This window comes from Columba livia, chromosome 4, assembly GCF_036013475.1.
Source record: "Columba livia isolate bColLiv1 breed racing homer chromosome 4, bColLiv1.pat.W.v2, whole genome shotgun sequence".
NCBI lineage: Eukaryota > Metazoa > Chordata > Aves > Columbiformes > Columbidae > Columba > Columba livia.
In genome coordinates this window covers 28479173-28496252 of record NC_088605.1, presented here as the reverse complement: position 1 = coordinate 28496252, position 17080 = coordinate 28479173, and the positions used below count along the sequence as shown (strand labels likewise).

The 17080-nt window shown below is 40.7% G+C and overlaps 1 protein-coding gene and 1 long non-coding RNA gene across 5 annotated transcripts in view; one reads left to right on the top strand and one right to left on the bottom strand.

The window, feature by feature from the left end:
- Positions 1 to 17080, top strand: part of SCFD2 (sec1 family domain containing 2) — a 197899-nt gene that overhangs the window by 157442 nt on the left and 23377 nt on the right. The window lies entirely within an intron of this gene.
- Positions 46 to 16791, bottom strand: LOC110357871 (uncharacterized). Of its 4 annotated transcripts, none has more exons than XR_010472218.1 (4): positions 16654 to 16791; positions 12852 to 12967; positions 9869 to 10031; positions 46 to 271 (listed from the first exon to the last, which is right to left on the bottom strand). It is a non-coding gene; the product is annotated as an uncharacterized LOC110357871 (long non-coding RNA). The 4 variants fall into 4 exon arrangements; XR_002411824.2 differs by lacking the exon at positions 46 to 271 and adding an exon at positions 3511 to 7075; XR_010472219.1 differs by lacking the exon at positions 46 to 271 and adding an exon at positions 16351 to 16485 and having other exon boundaries at positions 8692 to 10031; positions 16654 to 16774.

Below are 17080 nucleotides of genomic sequence, written 5' to 3'. Positions count from 1 at the left end.
GATAGATTTTCTGCAGCTGGGACAGACAGACATCTGGAAGGATTTCTCTCTTTAAACATAAAGAGCAATAAGATAAATGTATACTGCTTTTTTCACGAAGTAAGGAGGGTATGGCTGAAACGGGAAGGCTGGGGAGTTCTTGCTGGGTTCTTGAACAGGCTGTCTTTCCCAAGACAGCAGAGGTCACTGTGCTCTGCAGGAACGAAGTGGGAAAATCGGGAGGCACTCGGGATAATTCAGCTCTCGGGTGACAAATTCAGTGCCTTTCTTCCTGTGAAAAGGAATTTCTAATTCAGATTACTTTTCCTGTATTAAAAAAAATAATCTCTCAGCCAGCAGCAAATACAAAATCTACATTTTTGAAGAATCCTCTGAATTCTCACTGCTGTTAACCTGAAGAAACTATTAAGAATAATTTGGGCCTGGAGACCCCACAAATTACTATCTGTTGCTCAGAGGACAGAAGGGTGTGCAACAGTGCAACAACAGACCCTGCTTGGGCAGGTTTGGGTCTTCTCCTTAGAATACCAAAAAGCTTTTTAATGGCAATTGTCATTTGCAAGAACAGCCCGAGAGGTTTTATTATCATGTGCTTTTCACTAGAGAGCTGCAGTTTTGAACACAAGCAATTTGACAGCATGCCCTGCCACGTTAGGGAAGGTGTTTTGGTGCCCGTGTAGCCCTTATTCAGCATCTTTCAAAAGACCCTGGTTAGAGTCGAGGGCAGTGTAACACAGGAGAGAGGTAAGACTGGGGAACAAATAGAAATTGCAGTAAGCTTTTTTCCCAGTCAAGCAGTTTCTGTTCAGTCTTCAGTACGGTCAGTGCTGTAGTACCCACCATGCACATTTTAAGTTTCTATCATTTCTTATCATTATAATTCTTATAATTCTGACAACTGTCATTAAAATTTAGTTTTTCCCTACCTTGCAAGGAAAAAAAAATAACAAGCTGTCACTTGCTTGGTTGTCTGGCTGCTAATTTTCTGTCCAAAACCAGCAGGCTGAGGCTGGAACGGGAGAGGGCAGTACAGGAGTGTTTGAGCAGCCAAACTATTGGAGCAAAATAGGTAAGCAGGATACAGGCGTCTAGGAAGCATGTTTTGTTTCCATCGGCAACAAGACAGAAGCTCTTAAAACTCCATTTGCTTTCTTCAAATAAATGTTTCTGTTTAGACACACTGTAGATGAAATTCATAATTGTGTAGTGGCTAAAGCTAGAGAATGCTCTTATTTTTGTTGACATGTTGGATTTATTTATTGTGATAAAGAGAGGACCATTTCTTGTGGGGACTGAAAAAAGCAAGACAACAACTTTTGTTCCAGCTAAGGATGATCTGGAGTATTAGACACACATATTCAGGAATCTTTCTTGAGCTGCAAAACAATCAGTGTTTCATGGGATTGCATCCCTGCATCCAGCTGCATGTGTTGGGATCTGTGGTGTGGATGAGCAGGGGGAGTGCGCTGAGGCACGGCTTAATCCAGAGGCACGCAAAGCACGTACCATGAAGTGAGGAGCGACACTTTTGCCTCTGACACGGGGCAGGAATTGAGCCTTTTAATGCCGTTCTTTCACAGAACAGCAGTGCTGTAATGGCTCCGTAATCATGTGCAGCTCAATGAGCACATGAAGGAGTGTCAGTGTTTCTGTGCGTCCCGACATCCTGATTCCCCTGACCTCTCCTGGAGGGGCTTCTCCCACCAAGCTTTGCCTTTCTCTGCCTTTATAGTGCTTCCATAGTCCAAGAAATAATAGCACAACACAGAAAGATGCATTTAGCTCCTTACTGACCTGTTTTCGAGAGCCTGTAAGAAAGACCTGCTCATAATTTACCGTAACACAGATCTCTTAGGGGCCACTGTGTCACCCAGTGCTGTCCAAGCAGTTGTCAGTACAAGCAGGAGAGAAACTTCTGCTCTTTAAATCCCTCCTAGCATCTGTGTGACTGGCACTGGTATAGAAGGCAGCATAAAGGTTCATCTTAGCTTTGCGTGCCTCAACTTGGTTGTACCCTGCGGATTTGTGACCCCCAAAGCTACAGGTACAGCACAGAGAAGGGCTGTACTGAACTGGCATCCATTACCTGCTGCCCTTGTTTGGATTTGGCCAACTGGTGTGGGTCTTTTCCACTCACGTAGCTAAATTAAACTCCCACACACAGTGTGCATGTGGAAATAAACAGGAGGCAACAGAATTTGTCTTTTTTGTTGTTTTATAAAAAAAAAAGATGTTGAAAGAAACTCGATCAAAAAGAAAAAAGAGAAGGATCTGTTTAAAGGCTGATATTTATGGTGTTAATGGTTCCTTGAGCTCAAGTCTGCTTTGCTTTGTGCATCTTTATGGAAAAGGGTGACCTAGACTCTACTTACAGATTTTTTTGTTCATTCTTTTCTTTTTCCTTTCAGAGCCTCTCAGTATCTCCTCCCTTTCTTGTCCTAACAATTCTGAAATGTTTACTTCCATCCCATTATCTTTTATGGTACTTAGCAGCACTGCCATTTGTTATTTTTAGAGCTTTTCAAACAGCAGAAGGCTTCATTGCAGTTTTGCATGTCTTTACTGCCTACTAATGTTACTTTACTTTTTTTAAATCACATAGCTCTGTGTGTATATCATAGCGTTTTCTATCTGAGTGAAGTAACTGTTTCCCTTCTGCTTATTCTCCATATACACTGTCACAGCCGATGCTGAGGATCCAGGGTCCACACTTGATAAGTTGGAGACTTGTTCTCATCTGCTCCTGTGATCTGGGTTAGTCATTGGAGAACGTTTTTTATTTAGTTTCAGTGGGAAGGAATTCAGTTTGTGCACTTCAAGGTTACTCTATACTGCAAATTGAAGCACAGCAAGTGAGAACTAGAAGATTCTCATCAAAACTCTTAATCTGGACTAAAATCTAATGTAAATGCAACTAGTGGGACCTAAATGACTATACTAGAAAGGCAGTTTTTAAAGTGAGCCAGAATTACTTCACAGCTTCTCTACAGGTATTTTTGAACAGAACACACAGAGTAATCGACTTTCACCATGGTCATGCATGGGTAACAAGTGGCAACACCACTGAATATCTGTTCTAGTTCAGCTGGTTGTTTTTGTGATTTTAGACAGTCTTTAGAGCTGTTAGATGTTCTTGACTTGGGGTTTGAGTAGCGTGACGGGATTTTTGGTATAGAGTTTGGTTTGCACAAAGTATTTTTTTTCTAAGATGATAGAGCTGATAAACATAGATATATTAGAAATAAATATTATGTGTGTATGTGTGTATAGGAACATGTCTTAATTAGATTTCTAAAATGTTCAGGCTCATGCATTGGGAATCAACAATCAGATCCCAAATTTTCTTCCCAGGGGGATTTATAAGCATTTAAAATTCTGCTTGCATAGTGCTGACCTCTTTTTAGCCTCCACAGATTTACTGTTCAATACACTGCATCAGTAAACTTGACCTCGAGTGAAGAAAAGGAGCTCTTTTTTCAGCGATGCAACACAATTTGCCAAATTAAGTTCTTGATTTGAGAAAGACCTTTATTTTGTTAAAAGCACAAATGAGTATTTACTGAAATGTTACCGACTAACAGATAATTGCTTGCACTGAGTGTGATTACCAGCTTTCTCTAAGGTATCTCTTCCAGAACAGATTTTTCTGCATTGCTAAACACAGTTCTTGACTCTTTAATTTTTCTCTTTTAATTAGCCCCTCAGTTGTAAAACCCCTTTGTAAGTAACAGAAGTGATGAGACTTATGCTATTACCCAGAGGAGGACATCTGTCTGGATAGACAGATACCTTAAAAAGCCTACTGCTCCTTTCTAAAAGTTGCTGTTTTCCCTAAGGCCATGCCTTGAACATCAGAGGCCAGAAAGCAGCATTAAGGCCAGGAGTAGCTGTATGCAATGGCATGCCCCTTCTCAGTCTAATGAATGTGTAGAGGGATCATTTCAAGTAGTTTATAGAATTGTGGGTTGTATTGCTGTTTCTTTGAAGTAGCTTTTTCACACTGACTTGTGCTAAAATTCATGCTTTCGTCCTTAGGGTGGGGAATCTCCTAGATGTCTGTCAGAGCAATTGGCTTAAATCCTTCGATTTGAAAGATATTGCAGTATTGAATTACCAAAGGGATTTCTCTAAAGAAAGGAGAGAAGGGGACTTGGGGTAAGCATGGGCTGTCTGTACCAAAACGGTGGCCAAATAGCCTTTGCTTGTACTTTGCCAGGATCACACCACACAAGTACCCCTTTCTTACTTGTAGCTTCTAAGTACCCTGAAAAGATGATAAAAATATGTTTGGTGGTTTTTTTTAAGTCATTTAATAGCTGAGCAGTTGTTGCAGTTACCGGAGGGTTCAGATGCAGTCTGGAGGTGGAGATACGGAGGCCATTGCTGTTGAGAAGTGATTCCAACAGTGAAGAAAGTGTGAGCCTCCCTCTTGAGCTTGGGAGTTTGGTGGCAATTTAGACATCAGGCTCTATTTCAGGGTGGTTTAGAGTATCGTATGTGTGTAACTTAGAACTGAAATAATGTCTTAAAACATTGATTTTACATACCTTAATATAGTGTGAAAATGTTTAGTACTACTGCATTTCATTGGCCTGCTTGCTTCTATCATGTTTATATGACAATAAACTAACCAAAGCAGAAATAATTCACCCACCATTTTATGATGGAGGGATCCTAAAGTCTTCACAAGTCTTCACAAGAAATCTTGCCTTTAAAACCAAAAGAAACCATGAAAGTTTATTATAACAATGACTTCGTTGTGTTATTGCTTGCACTGTCACTCCTGAGTGATCCAGAAGGATGCTGGTGTATTCTTCACAACAATTGGACCCACTGCCTCCTTCAGTGTATGTCTATCACTTGATCTAATATTAAGTATACGGTCCATTGGTTAAATAAATCCGTCTGCCTGTCTAGGCAGGCCACACTATAGCCATTGCTACAAAGAGGCTTAATCAGCTATTCACACCGCAGCGCTGAGTGATTGGGTCTGGCACGCTCTCCGCATTCAGGTTCCCCACCCATACAGCAGGCTGGCATGCTGCTCGTTCTCGTAAGAAAAATAAGCTATGTTTTGTAGTTAGGGGTGGAAGGGTTCAATTAATCTAGACACCTCTCTTGCTGACATCCAAAATAACATTTTTGATTGCTAATTGAGAATACGCTGAGTGTAAAATGCAATTCCAACATCTCCGATTTGAATAAACACAGTTATAATGGGATTTTCAACAGTGCTCAGTGTTGTGTTGCTCCAGTTTTGCTCCCTATGAAGCAAGGGACAAAATGCATTTTCAGTGAAAGTAAAGCTTGGAGCATCCAGTTCAATTCTTAAAATATTTTCAATAATTCTTAGAAGTTTCAGTGGTGAAATTCCTATCATAACAAGTCTATGGTGTTTGCAGATGGTCTTCCCCATTTGTGAAATTAATGTGATGGCTGTGGAAGATACACATTGACAGCCAGGGAAACAGAAATTGCTGGTTTTAACATGAAGCAGGGGAACCTAAGGCAGCAGCACTACAAGCTTCATCATGCTGCCCAGCATCCTTGGCAGATCCAGGCTATTCTGTCTGCCAGTTCAGTCTTCAGCTTTTATTCTGATCAAACTGGCTTTGGTGGTCTATTTTGCAGGTACCCACAAAAACAAAAAGGGTCTGTCAACTCAGGTCACTTGAGTCGTGGTTCTTCTATGAATAGGCACAAAATAAGATCAGTGATATCCTGAAGACACCTGTGCCACACCTTAGCTCTACAGAGATACCTCTTCTCTAGAAATCAAGCCCCTGAAACAGGTTTTAAGCCCATATTTGCAGAACAGATTAGTGCAATATTTTGAGCCTAATTAACTTGTGTTCGAACTTTGACTCTAATACTCCTGGTGCCTCTGGTTCTTAAAGCTTCTGCCCAGGCTCACTGCTAATCTTCTTGTAATATAGCCCGATGATGTCACTTCAAATCCTACGTTTTTGGTAACTTTGTGTGGATTTCTTTTCTCATAAAGTTGTAAAAATAACACTATAACTTGCAAGCTAGTAAAAAGATTGTCAGCTGAACCAAATTAATAATCTCCAACAAGAAACTGAGTTCATGATGTCCCACAACTGCTCAGTCTTCCAAGGTTTCACTTGACAGCGTTCGATGCGTCCTTCCCAAGTGTCTCCCCATTGAGCTGGAGGTCTGGATAGAAGTCACTGAGTCTCTTATAGAATCCAAGGAGCTGAAAGGCACATGGAGCCGTCTGGGTTTGAGCCATTCAGCCCATTTGTATTGTTTGTGACTTACACAGTATTTTAGATTCTGATCATTCCTGCATCCTCCATCCTGAGGGCAGCAGAGCAGCTGCTCTCACTGGGGAACCTCCTGTTGAGCAGGATCACCAAGCAGCAAAAGCGCCCAGTCCCATCCTGATCTTCTTCCTGGTGCTTATGCCAGGTCCCCTGGGGTTCCCTGCCCCTGGTTCTTCTGCTATGCTTCATAATAAACTTCAGCCACATTAGGTCCCAGATTCCTAGTAATCTCTATGTTTTATGGGTCTGTGATGGTCTGTGATTTTTTAAAATGCTTTTTGTGGTTTGGGGTTTTTTTGAGTTTTTTTGTGGGTGTTGGTCTTTTTTTTCTTTTTCCCATTGCAGTATTTTAAGGCTCCCTAAAAATGGAACCTGATAAAATTCCTTCCTTGCATATGACACACAGACTGTTGCTTCCTGACATCTGATTATACATTCTTGCAGCAACTGCTCTTAAAACTTTATCAAGAATGTAAGAAACATTTGGCCAAAGGACCCATTTTTCTATCCTTACCTTTTTTTTTTCCCTTTCATATATAATTTTTATACAAAACATTTCTCTGATGAACTAGTTTTCTTTACTGTCTCCCTTTCTGTAATTCCTTCCATATGTTTATTCTCTTTTGTAAAAAGTATGGAGTAAATGATTCCTACTGAGGTCATGTCATTTTGTTTACATTCTTAGTAAATATGAAGAGCTTGATTGGAGCCTTTCAGGCATCTCAAGTATGAATGTCTTTTTCCTGAGTCTTGTGTAAAAACAGGATGCTGAATTCTGTGGAGCTAACCTGGCAAGGGATAGATTTAATAAAATAAATAGATGTCAGCATCATAAATTTGTTGATACGTATAGTTGTTTTTTGTTAAATTCCCCTGTAGTTTACCAGCTTACTAAACATTTTAAAAAAAATAACTTTCATTTTCAATATGAACTTCATCTTTTGACAGAACCTTGTCATTGCCTGAGTGCCATTAGCAGCCTGCTCCTTGCTGCAGCTGTGGGTCTATCCCCATGGCACCAGCACGGTGGCTGAGCAGCTCTGGCCCGGGGAGAGCCTAGTAAATGGGACAGGCTCGTGGTGTTTTGTGAAAATAGCACATTTTTTGCTTTTTGATCACAGTTAGGAGCTGGGAAGTAACGAATCACAGCCTGCTGCTCTTTAGTGATGATGAATGGACTGCTCTGTTAGCACTATGTCCTAACTTACTATGGAGTAAGTTTGGCAATAGCATCCTTATATGTCTTAATGGTGAAAATCCAGCAAGGCTTAACTAAGCACGTGTGAGCAATGGTCTTTCAGGGGTTTACAGCTTGCCCAGACTGGACCAAACTTCCAGAGGAGCAAGGAAATGCATGTCCCTAGCTATAGGGCCAGGCTGTTGCTATATGCCACTTCCCTCTTCTGGAGTACAGGCAGCAGAAGGTGTTTGGAATATACTTTCTGACAGATATATCATCTGCTTCATCCTCCCCTCTGTTCACCTAAGCTCTCTAAATAGCAAGGTGGTGAGTCTGCCTTTCCATGCTGCCTTTCCATGCTGTGGTGCAAGTCCTGCCCTGCAAGAGCAAATCACAGGTCCTACAGAATCCCATGTACACCATAAAACCTCGTGTTTCTCCTGCCATTTAGAAACATAACACATACAGCTAGTTTCGAGACTTGTGCTTGCCTTGCAGCCTCGACCTTTTCATTACTTTGCCTCTCTGATGACCTTTCCACACTTTTTCACTGCTGAAGCAGTTTGGCTTACTAGGGAAGTGAAAGAGCTACACATCTGTGTTCTCTGTTGGCTTTACTATTCCTACCAGTATTTGCAGATGGCTGGGCAACTTACTCAACATTTATGTTTTGAGAGAAGGAAGAGAATTGTAATAACTTTGTAGGGGGAAAAATATTTTCATTTCTATTAGAGGTTGATTCCCAGCTTTGAGCACTTTGTCATTAACGCGTTGTAAACCTCTCAGACAGGCTGTCCGCTGAGCCATTTGTCAGGGCAGAAAAATGTGCCTGGTGAAACTGGTCACTGACAGCCTGCAGCTAGACTGAACCAGGCTTTTAAAAGAGCTGCCAGACTTTTCTATGCTTTTAATAGTCAGAATCCTACATTAGCATTTATGAGCACATCTATAAAGAGTTGGAGCAATTGCATGGTTTTTCTCCTAGATGTAATATTAAATCGCTGAAATATAAAAATTATTTGAAATTATCAAGAGTCTATGTGGAAAGACAGAAACAGGGAGGTGCTTCCCTCACCACCAAACCAGCCCCCTGCTCCTTTCAAGGCAAACGTATAATATAATCTTGTTTATACACTTATCAAAATCCATCTTGAAACTGCTCTTGTTTCCAGCTGCATCCATTTACTCTTACACAAAGGCGCTTTCAGGACCTTCTTCCTTTGATGATTTGGTACTTCATTCTACTTCCCAGCTTACATATCTTCAACTTTTCCTCTTGCTGAGCTGAGCAAGCCCCATTTTTTTCAGATAAAAACTATTTCTGATTTCTGTAGTCATGCTCACAGACCTTCTTTAAGCCTGTTCCAGTGTGAATTCAAGCATCTCAAGCATCAGTGACCAAAACTGTTTCTGTTGCAGTTTTATTATTTTTTAGGACAGAACTAGCATGTCTGTGTATCTACAGGAAGTAAATTATCTGATGAGTTTTACATGCCTCATGCAGTGCCCATAGCCCAGGGTTGTCCCCAGATCAACCAATACCACCCAAATTCTTCTCTTCCTGTTGTTTTCCATCACAGAGTCCCGGCTAATGGGGAGATTTCTTATTATTACTCACTAAGTTGATGACCTTGTTGAGGTTTATCTCATTTTGTGTTGCTGTGCTGGTCTGCTGTTTCTCATTTCTAGTGCTTCAGAACTTAAATCTTGTATAATATCTCAGGCTTCTACCTTGGACAATGCCTCATAATTTCATCGTCAGCACTCCTACTTTTTTGTGCAAAAGTCAGCAATAAAAATAATAGGACCAGTCCTGAAGGAACGTTGCTAAGAGTCTCCATCCAGCTCAGGCCATTGTCATTCCTTCAGCCCGTTCCCTACAACTCTTATACTAAGCCCCATCTCTTCACTCCAAACTAATTCTCCAGGTAGCAGTGTATGAAATGTTTTACTGAAATCTGAATAGACTTCATCTACCCGGCTTCTGTCAGCTGAACAGTCAGTTATCTCACTCAGAAAAATGTATGAGGAGCCTGGTTATCACCTCCATTTGTCAGCTTTTTTCCACCTTCCTCATTCATTTTTAACACTTGTTTTTTCTTTTCAAAATCTGCTTGAACTTTATGCCTATTTGAAAGTCAAGAGACTAGACTGTAGTTGCCTGTGTCATTTTTCCTCTTCTCTTACATCTATCTACTGCATTTGGTATTCTGCAGTTATTCAGTTATTTAGTCTTCAACTGAACACAACCTATACGCAGAGAAATGACTTGCAAGCACCTCTGTGGGGGTTGCATATTTACAGCCACTGTGACTCATATCAAATTTCTTCAACTTACAGCTGCAAATACATTTTTATAGCTGCTAGCTCTGCAAAAACACTCTCAGATTTGAAAGCCAACCTGTGTCCATTTTGGTTCACACATCGGAGCTTCAGATTCTGCTGCTTTTCTGCTCAGTTTGCTTCATTCTGCTTTCATTTGGCTTCCTTTCTGTACAAGAGCTGCTCAAGGCAATCTTTGTGAAGACGAGACATCTTGACTTTGGTGCAGCACTCCAGAGAAGCTGTGAAAAAGATTATGTAAAAAAGACCAAATAAATAAAGCAAGTATTATACATATTAAGGGCTCCTCACAAATGGATCATGTTCCATTTATCATTTCCAGGATAAGGTATCATCTAGCTGATATCTCGGTACATTTTCGCTTCTGTAGCATTGGCATAAGCTGAAAGTAGGACAGTTTATTTATATCTGCAAAATAAGCAGTTCTGACTTTGAATGTGCTGGGGGCTGATGGCAGCATCTATTCATAGTTGGTTTTTAGAAGAACAAAACGTGTTATTATGCTTGTCATAGTTCTTCTAGTCTATAAGTTAATCCTTCTTATCACAGATTTATATTACTTTAGCTTATTCCATGTTGATGCTTATTATTTCACAGAGTTTGATGTTAGCAGGTAAGGCTTTCCAGAATCTACCTATAGTCGATGCAGACAGATTGTCCTTTCAGGAGATTCCCTGGTATAAGATAACAAGAATGGACTAGATTTCTGGTTTCAGCTGGCTAACACTATTAGAGATGAATCCCACCTCAGAATATTTTTAAAGGACCAATAATCAGTGTAAGTGCTGTTCTGCAAAAGCGACAAAAGGTCTAATTAAACTTATGGAAGTGCAGAGAGTTATAATAAGCTGTAACAGGACAATTCAAATCACAGTAGAAGCTTAAGCATTACATTCCACCGCGTGCAGAGAGACCATTGCTTGCTGTGTGCTCTGTTCGGGGACAGCTGTGTCCTGTCAGCTCTGGAACCAGAAGCAGAAGAGCTGTGCCCAGAAAATGCAGCACTCCAGCCTTGTCTTGGGCAGACCTGGTCAGTCTGGAATGAAGCATCATCGTCATGAGACGGTGCTTCTCCCAGGAGCTGAATGGTGTGGTGCTGCACTACAGCACCTTCTGAGCTCGGTCCAGGAGCCTGAGCATGGTGCTGCCTTCTGCCATGTTCCTATAGCACAGAGATCTCTGTTAACTAATTGCCAGGCTCTGCCCTCATATTTTATTCAGTTATTGAGCCTGTTCTGCTCCGCTGAAGAGAGGAAATATCTGTGCAAGAAAATTGTGTGTTTTCCAGATGCTGTACAGAATATCATAATATAATATTTCAAATCCTTTGCTGTAAAAATAAAAATACATTATTTTAAAAAATTATCCCAAGTATAAGGAAGAGAAAACCTTATTACATCTAAGATTGTGGACACAGATATAATTTTACATCTGAGGATGGCAAAAACTTCTTTAATAAAATGCCAGGGGAGGTTTAGATTGGATATTAGGAAAAAATTCTTCACAGAAAGGGTTGTCAGGCATTGGAACAGGCTGCCCAGGGAAGTGGTGGAGTCACCATCCCTGGAGGTGTTTAAAAGGTGTTTAGACAAAATTCTTAGGGGCATATTTTGTTGCTAGAGTTAGGTTATGGTTGGACTTGATGATCCTGAGGGTCCCTTCCAACTGAAATGATTCTATGATTCTATGAAAATGGCGGAGAAAGCCACCATAACATTGGCAAAGATTGTAATGGTGACATTGCACAGAATCTATGGTAAACAGGCGACCCTTACTGATGCTTTTCCTGCAGGGTTGTTTCAGTGCCCCAGGTGCCTCTCTGAGAGCGTAAAACACAGTGTGTACCTAAATTTCAGTCACAAAAGTGCAGAGCCACACTTCATTGATACAACATGTCAAGTAACATTTCCAGCTGAGACAACAGTTTAAAATAATAAGATGTTTGCCTTATTTCCATTTCTCTGGTTGAAAATACGGTACAGTTTTTCAATGACAGCCAGCACAAGATAACTGATGGCGAACTCTGTTGTGCCCAAAGCTGCCAGAAGTTAACGAAGAGAAGGCAGGCGAGCTGCGCAGAGACAAAGCTTCAAAGAAAATAGGTATATATTCAATGGAAGGAGAAGAGCATGACTGGGAGTGGTGCTGTTGGTGCTGGTTTGTTTTCAAAATTCTCCATTCTGCAGCTTAAAAATTAGGTGAAGCAAAAGGGAGGTGAAATAGCATTCAGAAATTAGCCACAGAGAGCAGCATTTATGTCTCCAAATGTGCCACCAGCTTATCAGAGAAAGGCAAGGTCCAAGTTGACCAGTAGGGAACACATCAAGGAAGCAGATAACTCACAGTTTCTATGATGTGGGGGTTTTTTACAGTTTCTCAGCTTATTCCTTAACTTTTCTTTTACCAGTTTCACCATTCCTTTGGCTAAAAGATTGAAAGTGGGAAAAATGAGCCCATTCTTCTGGTTTCAAGATCTGCATTGAAGTGTGAGGCGTCTTTCCTTCTCTGAGTGGATTTGTATAAAAAACATACAGGGAAAATTAATGAACCCTTATGAATGCAGCCCCGATTAATTATAATTAGTAGTGAATGAGGGAATGTAACACTGTGAAAGGTTCAGTCAGGTTTGATGTTAAATTTGAACATGGGAGAAAAAGCTGTAGCTGTGTTTTCACAGTGTTTAACATTCACAACATTCGTATAATAATTCTTCCCTGCGCGGGAATTATTCATTGAGATCAGTGGTCACAAGCTGGTATCAGGACTTTGGGACCAAAATTAGTCAATATTTTATCATTCTGAAATGAAACGTAGTTATGGTAGGAGTCTCAGGAGTCTCCTCCTCTCCTCCACTGGCTCTATTACATGTGGCATATATCCATGGAAGTGCATCTATGCCTCCCAATCATTCTGAGAATCCGTTAGCTTAGATATATTATTATAAATATTTCTATTGCAGTTATAGAACTGCCATTGCACAGGCATCCTGCAATGACAGTCTTTGGTGTTCTGGAGCCACGGCGCCTCTAAGCTGTACTCACCCCGTCCCCTGATAGCAAACAGCATTGGGCTGCCACAGATCAGCCCCACAGCGAAATTGCTGCTGTCAGTTCTTCAGACTTGACTGGTTGCTTGCATTTACTAATCTCTTTGGTTCCTAAGTGGAAAAAAAAGAAAAATCATTTAATTTTGAAATTGTATGTCCTTTTTAATTCTTCAATGGGCACAATTCAATGAAAAAAAAAACCCCGATGCTTCTGCCGTATGCTTGAAGCATAAATCATGTTATCCTTATTCTTTTGGCTACAATAAATAAGCAAGTGTTGAAACTTGACTGCAAGATTATGAGTGTTTTTCATTATTTCTTTTTCCTGGGAACATTAACAATTTATACTAAATGGAAATTACTGCAGATCCCAGGCATTTTCTATCAGTTGTTTCTTCAAGTCTGTGTTAAAAGCTGTGTTTTCACCAATGCATACAATGTTTTCAGTTTGTTTTAAAGACAAAAAATGTTAATTCTTAAGTGGTTAAGAAAATGTAACATTATAGACCAACTCCACAAGCCATTCAATTGTTTGTTAATTAAAACAGCACAATTATTTCTGAATTTAAACCAGAGAGTTTAACCCTAATTCAACAAGGCACTTAAGCACTGGCCTAGCTTCATCCCATCACACCTTTTAAGCTTCTCTTTCTTCTTCTTCTCCCTCCCCTCCCCTCCCCTCCCCTCCCCTCCCCTCCCCTCCCCTCCCCTCCCCACTCATCTCCCCTTCCCCTTCCCCTTCTTGCTGGCTCCTTCCCCTTCCCCCTTCCTCTCCCCTTCCCCCTCCCCCTCCCCCTACCTTCCCGAGGTGTTAATGTCTACATCGTGTTATTTGCAGTCTCTTAGAGAAAGGAAAAGTAACTACAAATAGCACGATGCCAGAAACTGGTTTCTTGACCAACAACGTTGCTTCAGCATGCAAGGAACTGGTTCATTCTAAAGTGGTCAGAGTTGTTGACGACAAGAGGCTTTTTATTTTAATATGGCGCATCTTTTGGTCCATGTGAAAACAAATTTGAATGTTAAATATTTTCTGACACTTTGGAGTTACTGTTGCTCTTGCCATTACCTCCTCTCCTCTCTTCTCCTCTCTTTCCACAGCCTCACTTCTTTTATTTTGCTTTTGACCAAGAATATGCTTTATAAAGTCTGTGTCTTGTCTCTTGTATAACAATGATTTCAATTTAAAAATTAACATAAAGTGGTATAATTCATGCAGTGCTTTCTTTCTAACTTGCATTTTGTATTGGTTTATTATATTATATTGGTTTATTATTGTTCTTTTTGCGCATGCTTTTTACTTGGTTGCCTTTTCTTGTATATCTGCAGATTGCTGGATGTTTGGACTGGACTGTATTCTTTTGATCTTTGCAAAGTGCAGTGAACAATTTCAGTGTATTATAAGAGTAAATGAACACAGGAAGACTTTTAAATTGTAAGTCAGTGTTATCTGCTTTCATAAGGAAAAAAGCCTTCCGTGAAGGTATTTTTTATAGGATGTTATTCTCACTGGGCTTTGAAATATTCCTGAAACAAGAAGAGTTCTCTTTTGACACAGTACTCCAGCAATGATTTCAAGTAAAATAGCTTTACAGTGGGTGATTAAAAAATATAAGCAACCACTTAAGCCAAAGCTGAAGACAGAAATTTGCCAAGACTTTTTCTGTTTTATTTCTGACTCCAAATGCAATAGTGGTTTTGCATAGGTATTTCCATGAAATTCATGAAGAGTAAACACCTCTGCAAAATATGTTTTTCCTAATCTTATCAGAGAGATAACGCCTATTCCAAATAACATAATCACTCATGCCGTAGGCCAAACTATCATTTACTTTTTTATCAAGACACAAAGCTTTCTAATATCAAACTCTGGTAAGGTGACAGTCAGTACAGCTTTGCTTTTATAGCAGAATTTAAATGTTCACAATTCATAGCTTCAAAAATTGAGTCAGGCGTCCCAAGCCCACATGTACAACGTTGTGCTTTACATATAGATGGTTAGCTGTAAAAACAGTAGCAGTTTTTCCCTGTGTTGTCTGCAGGGGAAGATCTGAAACACAGTAACATCACATCAGTTCATTTATTCAGTAGATCAATACAGTGACTCACCAGAGGCGGGTTTTTCATTATGTAAAGGTGGCAATTTTCAGCATTCCAGTTTCTAGTCCTTTTACCCTTGGTCACATACGACTTGCAGTGTGGTAGGTTGCCACTAAAGTACAATACTAGTGATTTCAATGTGGAGAATTGTTGCTGTTGCTTTCAATAGTGTATTAAAAGTTTTTTCTTTATGTTATGCCTTCTGCTGTAAATATTCCTGTAATTTTTCTCTAGCAATTGTTATTTTTCACTTCTCATTTGCAGGATAGAAGGGCTTACCCTGTTTTATCTCCATATTCCACCTCAATGTCTAATATCAATATTTGTTTTCAGGGGAAGAGGCATCAGGAACAAAACAAAAGTACAAAATGGTCCTTGTCCAGTACAACCCCTAGTCTCCAACAGAGCGTCACAAGCCAATTTCTCTGGTTTTCAGTATCGTTAACATTTTCACACACCATAGCCAGCTTTGTGCTGCATTTGGGAAGGCAGAGCTTGGTGCAATTCTTACACTACTGATGGAAGAAAGAAAGAAAGCCTTGTGCAACCTGCTGGGTAGGAAATTGTTCTCTCTAATGCACTGGCAGGTGCTTGATAGTACAGAAAAAGGGGAACCCTTCCTTCCCCCTCGTAACACCTGTAGCCCCTGGGAGATGGGCCCCTTGACTTTCTCTTCTGATCAGCTTGTGCCCATCAGGCCACCGTAAGTCACCCTTGTCATTCCCTCGGCAAACCTGCTCTTTACTGAGCCTGGAGTGAGGTTTTTAATTAGACAGAAGCAGCATCTGATGGACCCAGCTAAGTCAGAGTTCCTGTGGGCACGTGGTACCAGGCGGCTTCTGCCCGAAGGGACTGAGAGCTGGAAGAGATGACCGAGGAGATGAACTCAAATATTACTATTTCAAGTGTAAACACGGGCATAAGTGTAACAGCCAACTGGCAGTTAGATGCGTGCAGGTGAGTGCCGTTACTCACAGGCTGCACTGGGCTGAGTAGGACCCCACGCAATGGTAGTGTATCCCGCAAAGGGCTCAGTGCCAGCGGGAAGGACCCAGGTTCCTAAATTCGTAGCTGAGTCTGTGCCTGAGCTGCAGGGTAGTGATTTACAAAATCATCCATCTACCTGTTCGTGGCCATGAATTTTCCAAATTCTATTTGAAATGTAGCCACAAGATGGAAATATTCAACTTTGGTGTCATTAACATATACTGTGACTGTATGTATCATTGCCACTGTCAACTAAATGCTTTTTGAAAAAGGCAGCCCTATAAGACATTTCACTGAAATTTGAGTTAGAGATCACCAGGGGAATTACCATGAAATGTCCACTTATGCTGGGCATTGCTCTTGGTTACAGTCACTTTGCATATTTTACCGTAACATGAATGATTCACCTGTAGTAAAAGTAGAATAGTAGGATTTCTCTTTCCTGGGGAGATGGGGTCGAAGTTCTCCTGCCTGGATTTCAGTGGGACTTCACATATGGTTAAACAGCACCAAACACTTCAGGACCTTACAAACAAACTGAACTGTGAATGCAAAAAACATTGTTCATATTAATTTCCATTGTGCAAACTAAAAAAGGAAATATCAAGCAAAAATACTGGAAGACTTATTTCATTTTGTTATTGTTTTGAAAGTGTGATTCCTTGTAATGACCATAAATAAGAAATGTTTAAAACAATAAGGATACTTACAGATCTTGCCGTGTTTTCCTGAGGTTCCTCTCTGAAGCCAAGTGGGTAAAGCATCTAGATTCCTGTGGACTTCTACATGAGCTTCCTCCCTGCTCTGCTGGTTATAGTGCAGAGACAAAACAGGCCTTTGGCGTGTTTCTGAAGGGCTTTAGACACAGTTGCTTAGGAACACTTTGCATGTGATTTTCTTCAGCTCGGAGAGTGTGAAGTGCTGCATTGACAGCACTGTCTGCACATAAGCAGCACTGTAGCCTTAAAAAAGGCTCGTCTGTCTTCAGCTGGTCTCACACACAATAGCGGCTTGTAGATGCTTGGAGAAAGAGAGGAAGAAACAGGACTATTAGGTCCTGAGTAGGTACATTAGGAAAAGCAGTGGTGGGTCCCATCCATGTCCCACCATGCAGGCTCTTCCAAAGGAGAAAAGCCG